Consider the following 10,875-nt stretch of genomic DNA (forward strand, 5'->3'; position numbering starts at 1 on the left):
AGGGAGAAGCAGGCTCCATGCACTGGGAGCCCGACGTGGGATTCGATCCTGGGTCTCCGGGATCGCACCCTGGGCCAAAGGCAGGTGCCAAACCGCTGAGCCACCCAGGGATCCCTCCATTTTTTTTTAAATTGGGTTTTTTTTCTTCTTATTGTTGAATTGTAAGGCTTTTTTATGTATTCTGAACAATTCATTTATCAGAAATAGGATTTGCAAATATACTCTTTCATTTCTTGGACTATCTTCACTTTTTTGATGATGTCCTTGGAAGCACAAAAGTTTTTAATTTTGGAGTTCAGTTGATCTATTTTTCCTTTGTTGCTTATGCTTTTTGCTTCATAGCTAAGAACACATTGCCTAATCCAAAGTCATGAAGATTTCCATGTATGTTTGTCTCTTATACTTTTAGAGTTAAGAAACTTTTTTTCTCCAAATTTTTATCTAGATTACACTTAGTTATTAGTTCCCAAAGGAATAAAAAGAGATGTAACCCTGTTATACTATCTGGGTCAGCAATGAACAATATTTACATGGTAGTTAAAATATTAATATAATTTTCATTCAACAAAAATGTGATGACAAAATATGAGGAAGATGGAAAGAGGAAATAGTGACACTCAATGTTAAATCTGCATTTTCTAGTATAAGAAGACAATGGATAAGTGTCTAACATTGACAAATCAAGGAATGGCAATTATTATGAATTATTAAGAAATATGAAAGTAGAAAGAAAATCATCTCGGAAAGTTGAATTTGTTGCCTCTGTTGAAAAAGACTTGAGAGTTAAGCTAAAGACTGCTGTTTTTCATTATACTCCATGTAGCATTATTTGACATTTTACGACATGCATTTGCATTTGTGTGATAAAAAAAAGAAAATATGTAATTAAAAATTACTTCCAAATACATTTAATTTTGAAAACACTTATATAAAATCTGATACTGCCTAAAGAGGTCATTAATTAAGGTATTTATCCTATCAATTTATGTAAATATTTTTCTTTTCTTTTTTATAAGATATTATTTATGTATTTCCACATGAGAGACCCAGAGAGAGAGGCAGAGACATAGGCAGAGGGAGAAGCAGGCTCCCTGCAGGACTTGATCCCAGGACCCCTGGATCACAACCTGAGCCAAAGGTAGATGCTCAACCGCTGAGCCACCCAGGTGCCCTAAGTATTTTTCTTTAAAATGAAATATTGGAAATTTACATTTACATACTGATTTATAGTAATCAGAGGGAAAAAAATGCCATTAATGTCCCTGAGATGTCATCAAGTAACTACCAGTTCAAACATAAGTTGGTTCATATATGATTTTTAAATTGAGGTTTTTAGAAATAAAATAAAGCAAGTTTCTCTAGAAACAATTAAGTAAAAGTAAAAGAACTAGACTATCCTAGGAAGATCATGATCTACAAGAAGAGTCAAATTTATTTAAAGAAATCTTTAACATACATTATGTTGAGAGTGAAAGTACATACAAGAACACAGATCAGTAGGACACAAATAAATTGATGAATTGAATGAATAATGAAATATTTTGAGAAAAAGTTGGGGATATGTTGGAGAATGACTAGCTGTATAAATTTAATAAAAATATAACATGAAGTAGGGAGACAAAAAATGAAAATTGGAGGTAAATAATGAGGTTGAGAAATCAGTGGATCTGAAGTTTATTCATTTATAAAATGTAGGATGCATAAAAAAATGAGAGTTTTTCTTTTTAGAAACATTCATTTGAAAACATTTTGATGTAAATCATTTCTAATATATTTTCTGTGATTTTTTTTCCACAATGAAATAGCTACAGATCTATATAACATTGCAGTACAGATGTTCTCTAAAATAATTGACTTAAGAAAAAAACACACAAATTCTTTTAACTGTAGTGTAGCACAAAGAAGTTAGGAAGAAATCAATAATTGTCCTATACACAACCATAAAAGATAAAAGATGATTTTATAATATTTTCCCAATTATATTCATATTATAGATTATTTAGAAAATGAGAAAAAGACAAAAAAATCATTTGTAATCGCATTACCCAGAGATGACAGCTTAATTAGTACACCATAGGTGCCATGTGGGTAGCAACAATATTTGCCTTTTCACACTATATTTCCAGTACCTAGCACAGTATCTGAAACAAAACAGGCATTTGATATTTGTTCAATGATTTTACCTTTTTTGGTACATTTTTCCAGTGTTTTTCCATGCATGCTATATGTATTAGTGCATAGAGTTTATGTTTCGTCTTTAATACTAGAGCGTATCACTAGCTATTCTTAGAAAACATTATCTGTAGTGGATATGGAGAGATCCACTGCCCTCTCTACATATCATAATTTAGAAAAGTGTGGTTTACAAATATTCTGTAATCTTTTTAATTTGGCTTGAAATTGAAAGCATTTCATTTAATGCCAAGTGATTAACAAAATGCCCACAACTCTTATTTTTGTAGCACAAATTTAATTTCTGAGGTTTCCAGTAACTTCATTTCTGAGACCAAAAGGTGATGTAGCAAGAACTGGACAGATGGGATTCACAATGTGTTCCTAACACTAGCCGTGTGGCCTTGTGCAAGTTATGAACTTCCAGAAGTCATTTCCTCTCCTGTAATAATGGGGGATTAGTAATAGTTTCCCTACAGAGTTGTTGTAGTGATTAACAACGTTTAATAATTAGTTTGTAATAACAGTATGTCATACTAAATGCCGTGTATCGCAAATCGTGCCTTGCACATAGCGAGACCTCACCAATGTTAGCTCACGTTCATTCTTTGTCATCTTCAGATCAAGGAATATTTTCCAATACAAATACTCTTCTTAATTGCAAGTGAAACTTTTGCCACATATTCTTGACACATGAAAGAGGAGGAAGAGACAGGACAAAAGATAAGATCTTATTACCAAGTCTGGGAGAGACCAGGCATCATGTTCTAGAAATTTACCTTATTGATATCCTGACCAGCACCCATGGTCTGATTCTAACTACAAAATTCAATTTCTTTGGAAGTAGATGCTATCTTTTCTGGGATTTCACATAACTGGATAGTTTATGAAGATTCTCAGCTGAAAAAAGCAGGTTTCTCTGTATGTGTGAGTGTGATTTTATGATCTGCACATTCAGTTATAAGCAAAGTGGCTGAATGAGACCCCGAGGCTCATTTAATCCAAGATCTCCATTGTAGAGATGAGGAAATGAAGATTCCAAGAGGTTAAGTCATTTGCCAAGGTTAAGGAGATTAAGTGACAAAGTTAACATTATGCCTTGCCATTGTGCCATGCAACATTTTGCTATCCTAGATGATATTTAAATATCAGTTTTAAATTGAATCATATTTTTTGTTTGTCCTTTATATTTCATGTGCATAATTACGGACCCTGCAAACCCAACCAAGATTTTTTTGTTGAAGATTTTGATAATTAGATAATCAGTTCTGGATATGAAAATGGGTGGCCTCGAGCCATCTGGTCTTGATTGTAAATTAATCTTGAAAGAGTCAAGATAAATAGGATTCCAGATGAACAGAGATTAGAAGAAGGTCACCATCTTCCAATGTTAAAAAAATAACAGATACTCATTCAATTGATTATACAGAAATTTCGTGCATATTTATATTCTTTGCATTTGGAGAATTTTATCTCCCATTAACATCATAGAATATTAGACATCACAGAGCCCAATTGCTTTATTTTCCAGATAATAAAATTGAGACTCATTGAAGTTAAGTGACTTTTTCATCGTCATTTTACCAGTTAGTGGAAGGACAGGCACTTGTTAAGTGGTGGATACTTTAAAAAATATTTTGCTAAGTATTTTCATATATATCTCATTTATTTTTTTATTATCTTTAATGTATTATTTTCCACATTTAACCTTTGAGCAAAAAGTTCTTGAGAAAAATTTTAGTTGTTGAGTTTCAAAAATACGTCCGCTGATTCTAAGATGAAATTCTTTTACCACCATATATACTTGAGATGAAGTGGAGCTTAGCTTCAAATTCACGTCTTTTGATAATTTTTTGATGTTATTTTAAATGTGGGCATTGCTTTAATCCATTTAACTTTTCAAACAAACCCACTGATGTGATATACCTCTGAAGAAGCAATGTGATAAATTGAATATAGGTATGTGGCATATTATTACCTCTGTATTATTGGTAGTTAAGAACTGAGTTTGAACCAGTGCCTTCAAAAGTTCTGGTCAAACAACAGGCAACTCCTATATCAACAGAGTATATTTAAAATTGAAGACTTGTGGGATGCCTGAGTAGCTCAGCAGTTGAGCATCTGCCTTCATTTCAGGTCATGATGCCAGAGTCTGGGAATCAAATCCCGCATGGGGATCCTTGTGAAGAGCCTGCTTCTCCTTCTGCCTATGTCTCTGCTTCTCTCTGTGTGTCTCTTATAAATAAATAAATAAATAAAATCTTTAAACAAAATTAAAGACTTGAGATCCACTTTTTAAAATTAGCAATCAAAATACCATGTCTATATAAATAGCCCTTGAAATCTGAGGCAAAATTGTCACCTGTATTACGGTTATATTTACTACAGAGAACTTTTTTTTGAGCACATCATTTATTCTACTTTACAGCCAGATCCATGTAATAAATATGTGGCACAGGCTGCTATACTAGCAATTATTTTAAAATAGACCACACGTATATTTTTTTCAAAGTTGTCTGCTTTGCCAACTTATGTTCAGTCAACATAAAATAAGTTGGACTCCGTGACCTTGCAATGAACCATGTCATTTAGTTACACATATTAGTTTCAAAAGGATTTACTTTTCCGAAGTCATTCTCTGTGTGTAATACTAGATAGGTAGGGGAATTTTAATGGACATTAAACATTTGGAGAAAGTCCTTATATGTCATATTTAAAATAAAATATGTTGGTGATATATAATATATTTTTCAATCACGTGCACAGCTGTTTCATAGAGGAGAAAAGGATTTTTATCAGTAGTAATGGCTAGAACTCACTGACTGTATGCAACTCAGTGGGTATGAGCTAAATCTCTCCTCTAATTCTGTATCCATAAGAATGCTCTAGACACTAAAAATCAGTGTCAGGAAAAATTTGTTTTCCTATATGATCTGAAAAATCTCTAATCCAATAACAAAAATATTTAACTTTACCAAAACACACACGTATATCAAGAATCAAAATTGAAAAAAAAATTATATGAGAAGATCTTACGGTCTTTTTTGGGGAAATATCTTCACTTGTCAGTATTTTGTGTGTGTGGTTGACCTCAATTCAACATGAACTGTAATTATAATTTCTCAGTAAACAAATATCATCATTTGATCCTAGGAGTGGATACATTAGAATACAAACCCAGAATTCAAGTGCTTTCCCGTCGTAATTAATTAGACACTCCCATACACATTTAGCCAAGGAATAAAGTGGGCTTTAAAATGTCTTTCTAGAAGGGCATCTGGGTGGCTCAGTTGGTTAAGTGTGGGCTCTTGATTTTGGCTCAGGTTATGATCTCAGGGTTGTGAGATCGAGTCCCTCCATTGGGCACTGCGCATGAAGACTGTTGATCCCAGGAGCGGATACATTAGAATACATCTCTCCCTCCCCCTTCCTCTGGGTGTTCTGTTACCTCCTACACTTGTGTGCGTGCTCTCTCTCTCTCTCTCTCTCAAAATTATCTTCATAGATTGAAGTTTGAGAGGTCCCTCTCAGGTATGGCCTACCTGCCTTTGGCAATTTCTTTCTTTCTTTCTTTTTTTAAAAATCACTAAAAAGTATGATTAGTTTTGAATCTGCCTCACCCAACAGTCAAATGGTTCGTCCCCCCTGTGCCATTAGCAATAGCCTGAGAAGTCAGGGAGTAGAGTCAAAAGGAAGAAAAGTACATTACAGTCAATTAAAAAAAAAAAAAAAAAACTTTAACATTTCCTGGCAACCTCCTATGTCCTGGGAATGTTGCTTTTAGTGTATCTTCAAGAGCTTAGACATGCCATCTATAGGAGGGAGAGGAAAATTCACAGACTGTGATGTCCAATGTTTTTCAGTATGAAGAGCCTTTTCCTGAAAAAAAAAAAAAAAAAAAAGTTAAAGATTTCTCCAGTATGATAGTATCCATATTTTATTATCGGTGGAATCAAAAAATAGCACAGCAAAAAGCTATGAATTTATGTTGTATAATTAAAATAGCATGTACAAAAATTTAAAAAATATATATGTATATTTATGTATGATATAAAGAGCTGTAAATATGATTCAGGCACTTATGACATATGCATTCGTTTATAGTACATATAGATATTTATGTAACAATATACATATATTTATATGAGATAATATAGATATGTATACAAATAGTGCATAATCATGGATTTATATGAAATACTATTTATCCAGCCATTCTACGTATAATCTTTTTTTTTTTTAAGATTTTATGTATTTATTCATAAGAGACATGCAGAGAGAGGCAGAGACACAGGCAGAGGGAGAAGCAGGCTCCCTACAGGGAGCCCAATGCAGGACTCGATCCCAGGACCCTGGTATCAGGCCCTGGGCCGAAGGCAGATGCTCAACCACCGAGCCACCCAGGTGTCCCTGTACATAGGATCTTAAGATGTATATGAATAACTAATCACTTGAAATAACCTTGAGGCTATCCAAGGTGAGAGCCAATACTTTAGAGGATTTTTTTTTTCTTTTTTAGAGAGGGAGAGAGAGAGAGAGAGAGAAGATGGGGGAGGCAGAGGGAGAGAAGGGAGAGAATCTTAAGCAGGCTCTATACCCAGTGCAGCGCTCAATGCAGAGCTCAATCTCACAACCTTGAGCTGAAACCAAGAGTTGGTTGCTTAACCGTTGAGCCACCTGGCAACCCCTGAAGATGACTTTTGACTGAACCTTGGTGCCATGGCTTAGCCATTCATGTACAACCCCATCTGAGGTGCAAAAGAAGCTGATTTTATAGCCATTTAATTGCATTTTTGTGTGTTTTGTTCTTTAGAAGTATCTGTGTCATTCGTTGAAGGTTTCCATTCTCACATGAGAGACCGACTGTCCTTTATAGTAACTCCATTTACACCATATTTTAAGATCTCTATTTTTCATTTTTAAAAATTATATTTTCTTATCAATCAATATATTGTGAAAATCAGGATTTCTCAAGCTCTTTCAGGTTTTTTATTTGTTCTTTTTTAGCCTCTGTTGTTTGGCCAACAAAATTTCTCTATGCCTTGACTCTGTGTGTGACAATAAGTGTACAAAAGCATTGCATTTGTGCAGCCAATATAATTTTTGCAAGGGCTGTCATTCTTGACTTGCTTCTCATCATTTGCTCTTTGGACAGTCTGGTTTCTTAGGGTCATTGAAACAGGCTTCCTTAAAATTATTAGTCCTATGTTTTTCCCACATTTTCTAAAAAAATCCTTAGCTCTATTTATGAGTACTTAAAAAAAAAATGGTACCTCTTACCTAAAGTTTAAATACTGAATGTTAGTGTATTCCGATTTTCCCTGAAGAGTGGCCCATAGTTTTTTTTTTTTTTCCCCATCTCAGCAAAGGATATAGACTTTTAAATAAATAAGTAATCAATATGTATAAGTAAATGTTGTTCTATGGAGACCTTTAAAAGTCAAGAGGATTCTTATATACCTGGAGAGGCTTAATTATCACCTGGTTGGAAAGCAAAGGACCTCATCTGTTAAAGTTCCAGAATCCCAGAAATAGTCTCAGGATCCCAGAAATGGAAAGAACACCGCAAGTTAACTTAGTGACTGAATTCACTTGACCACTCCCGGAGTCACAAAGAAAAATCTGTTTTCTCTTTTCTGTGGCAGTCCTACAAGAATTTAAATCCCATAAACCTGTCTCATCTTCAGTCTTAACATCCAGCCTGACATGACATGGTGGCTAATTGCTCCCAAGACATTTAGTTAATCGCTATAAACTGAATGAGGCAAATTTATCAGGAGTGGTTGGAGAGTAGCGGAATAGATAAGAACCATCACCTCCCTTATCTAGAAACTAGACCACTATTAATGTAACCCAAGAGAGCATTAAGTTCTCAGGCAGACATAGCACATAATTCCCTAATTATGATCTGTTAGCTTCCTACCATTTGACTCTGTGCTTGTGGAGTTCATTCCCCCCACCCTGCACCCCCAAGCCCTTGTCCCATAAAGCCTTTGTTTTTTTTGTTAATAAGAAAAGAGATACGTGCTTTATTGTCATCTGGGAGTTCTGAGAATGAGGAAGGTAATTTTCTAGGCCACATGGGGAAGGAAGGATTTCAATTCAATTCTATTGAACCTGAAACCCAGATGATAGGATAAGCATGAGAATTATAGACACTTGGTTTGGTCGTTCCTTCAGCCCACTTACCTATTTGAGCCAATATGTCTTAGATTCTGTATAAATTAGCATTCTGGAAAAGATAATACATTCAGACTGGAGTTTAGATGTTATTTTCATGCATCCATGAGAAATGATGGTTGTATATTATCCTGAGGATCTAAGTGGTTCTCCCGGTCAGTCCTGATGATTTAGCACATTCACCCCGCAAAACTCAAATAAATAAAACCCCCATGCCTGGATGATTTGATCTGACATCGTGAGTAAGCAAAATGTCTTCATAATTAATTGTACTCTTCCAGGCCACTCTATTTCTGCAGCACATAGGCACAAACACAGATATTTATTTGTGCAAAAAAAAACTTTTTTAGTGTAAATGTGTGCGTGGACATACAAATAAATTTGTGTAATGGGAAAACTAGGTTTAGCTGTTTCCCCTAATTGTATAGTCAATATTTTCCTTGGCCACTCACAGTTGAATCCCTTCTATATTCATGAAAATTCTATGAAGCATATTTGAAAAAGCATTTACTCTCAAGCACATTGAAATGTATCTCACTCTTCTCATATTTGTGTCACCCGTTGCCCTGTGCTTTTATTGCCACCTGGGGTTAGTTCATAATCAGAAAAAAAAAAAAGAGGAATGAAAGAAACATGATATCTAATTATTCCACCACTAAAGAATGTTTGAATCAAGCAAGTATAAATGATTCTCATCATGAAAAGATGTGCTTAATGTAAAGGCTCATAACTAAATTGAGAGAGAGAGAGAGAGAGAGAGAGATACATACACTGGGCTGAAACTGAAATTTATTAACACTTGTGAAAACCCCATTAAAACCCTTCAATTTATGGCAGTTAAGCAAGTTTACATGCTGGAATCACTTGAGATTTCACATCGAAGGCAGATCATTTGATGTTTTATGAATTATCAGAGGTTTAAGAGACGGATACTCACAGCATAGTATCACATTTTATGGAAGACTTGGTTTTCATATTCATCTGAGATCTTATTTTACTTACTGCTTTTGACAAGAGTGATTCCAGGGAAATAGTCCCTTATTTATAGCCTTACAGGAAGAAATAATGGAACAGGAAACTGGAGAGAAATTCACCTGTCCTTCCTGGCAGTAATGTGAAGAAGTTGACATTTATAAGATGAAATAATCCAAACAAAACATATGGAACTTAACATTAAATAAAAAGGAAAAAAAGGGGAGGAAAGACTAGAGTATAAGGGGTGATTTGAGAATAGAGATAGCACTTTCTCTCTCTCTCTTTTTTTTTTTTCCTTTTTGTTCATCAGCAAATTAGAACATATGATAATCCATGACTTGTCATCCTTGCATTAGGAATATTCTAATCAACGGGCCAGTCATTTAGCTAAATTTCTGGGAAAAGATACTCAAAAGAAAAGATATCCGGGAAACTGATAATGTACTTTTGCTTTAATAAATCTGCCTCTTTAGGGGCACCCGGGTGGCTCAGTGGTTGAGCGTCTGCCTTCAGCCCAGGGCATGTTCCCAGGGTCCTGAGATCGAGTCCCGCATCGAGCTCCTGTGGGGAACCTGCTTCTCCCTCTGCCTATGTCTCTGCCTCTCTCTGTTTCTCTCATGAATAAATAAATAAAATCTTAAAAAAAAATCAGCCCCTTTAGAATCTGTCTCTATTTACAATATTTAAATACCTGGATGGAAATTCATGTTGTTTATGGCTTTCAAAGACAGATTTTTTTTTTCTTTAACCTATAGGTAGTAACATAAGCAGTTGGATCCATACCATATCATTGCTTAGCCATCTTGGAGGTTGAGACAGAAGAGAGAAGTTAGTAATTCCTATCCTTTCTTTATTTAAAACATTGATATTTCATTTACTAAAGATTTTGGTCATTGATTTTTATTTTTTTAAGATATTGCATTAAAATGCTCTTTATCCTGGATACTGAGATTTTGGTTCCATTTCCTGCCTAAGGTGGGTGCCTTACTTGCCTCGCCCTAGAGTGTGCGTAAATCCACATTTTGAGAATTGTTATTTATATTTCATTTTACTCTTTCCTTTTATAGATGTGGCCCATTCCCCTCCCACTCCTACATTTTCAGTATGTTTAAAGAACTGATAATTACATTACATTTCCTCATATTTTAAGGTTAAATCTTCCTCTAGGCTCTGTTGTAGGTTGATTAACCTCAGAAGCTTTTGCTTTTTCATTTTTTTTAATGCTCTCATTTTTATGGTTTCATGATCAATTTTCTTCAGATTTCCCAAAGAGTTTGGTATTGGAGGAAAGATCTGCTCTCAGGGCTTCTCCTTTTTGCATCTTTATATTGTACTTGTTTAAAAAAAAAAAAAAAAGCATCTGGACTATTCTTCCTTGTTCCATTCCCATACTGTTGTTAGGTGGAGGGACAATTGATCACAACCTCAAAATTTTTATTGTTGAATCCAGTGGTGGATTTTAATTTTGAGGAAGGATAAGAGAGGAAGAGCTTTGTGCCCAAAGACTCAGCGTCTGTGACGAAAATTCCACATAATTCTTTGATGGCC

This window comes from Canis aureus, chromosome 36 (genome assembly GCF_053574225.1).
Source record: "Canis aureus isolate CA01 chromosome 36, VMU_Caureus_v.1.0, whole genome shotgun sequence".
NCBI classification, from domain to species: Eukaryota; Metazoa; Chordata; class Mammalia; order Carnivora; family Canidae; genus Canis; species Canis aureus.